Source organism: Microtus ochrogaster, chromosome 7 (assembly GCF_000317375.1).
Source record: "Microtus ochrogaster isolate Prairie Vole_2 chromosome 7, MicOch1.0, whole genome shotgun sequence".
Lineage (NCBI taxonomy): Eukaryota > Metazoa > Chordata > Mammalia > Rodentia > Cricetidae > Microtus > Microtus ochrogaster.
This window is the reverse complement of record NC_022014.1, coordinates 51,726,719-51,727,799: the sequence shown is the minus strand read 5'-3', so window position 1 is coordinate 51,727,799 and position 1,081 is coordinate 51,726,719. Positions and strand designations below refer to the sequence as shown.

General features: G+C 42.6%; 1 protein-coding gene across 6 annotated transcripts in view; it reads right to left on the bottom strand.

The window, feature by feature from the left end:
* Nucleotides 1-1,081, bottom strand: part of Ggnbp2 (gametogenetin binding protein 2) — a 42,723-nt gene that overhangs the window by 28,510 nt on the left and 13,132 nt on the right. The gene's annotated exons all lie outside the window — the stretch shown is intronic.

Sequence of the window (1,081 nt, the reverse complement as noted above, 5' to 3'; positions counted from 1 at the left end):
GCTCTGTAGACCAGGCTGGTCTCGAACTCACAGAGATCCACCTGCCTCTGCCTCCCGAGTGCTGGGATTAAAGGTGTGCACCACCATCGCCCGGCTTTTAAGTTGTATTTTCTAAAGTGGCAATGGTGAATAATATTTAGTAGGTAAACCAATATAGTTAGCACCCTGTAACTATGGACTCTAAAGACTCATGTTTGTTAAAATACATATGAGGGTCAGTGACCTGGCTCACATGGGTAAAAGTGCTTGCCACAAGCCTGATCATCTGAGTTTGAGCCCTGGAACCCAAAGGTTGAAAGGAAGAGAATAAACCTCTACAAATTGTCTTTTAACCTCTACATGTTCACTGTGGCATATCTGCCCCATCCTCTACCCTCACAAATAAATGTAAAAATTTTGGGGGGAAATACCGAACTAAAACATACTTTGAGTTGAGATATTAACTTAGTAGTAGAGTACTAGCCTAGCTAGTACTACAGAACCTACTAAAGGCTCTGAGTTTAATTCCCTCAAAAACAAAATCTATGTAACAAAGAACATAGTATCGAGCATTTAGTAAAGGTCTGTTCTACCTATGATAAAAATGGATGCCCTGAGGAATTTTAGGAAGCTTCAGTGTGTGATGACAGGGATTAGTGATTTCACTGATCAATGACATTACAGATTTTAAAATCCATTAAGCGGAGGGAGGACTGGAGAGATGACTCAGTTGGTAGGAGCACAAATTGCCCTTCCAGGGGACCTTTACATTCCCAGCACTAACATCAAGCAACTCAAATGCCTACAACTCTAGTTCCAAGGGGATCCAGTGCCTCTTATTCTGATGGTATAATACTCATCATGTACACATACTCACACACAACACATATACACACGTGTAAGTATGTACATAAAATTATATATGACCAAGGAAAGAGTTTAACTGTAAGATGTATCAGAAATGTGACAGGCCGGGCGGTGGTGGCGCAAGCCTTTAATCCCAGCACGTGGGAGGCAGAGGCAGGAGGATCTCTGTGAGTTCGAGACCAGCCTGGTCTACAAGAGCTAGTTCCAGGACAGGCTCCAAAACCACAGAGAAACC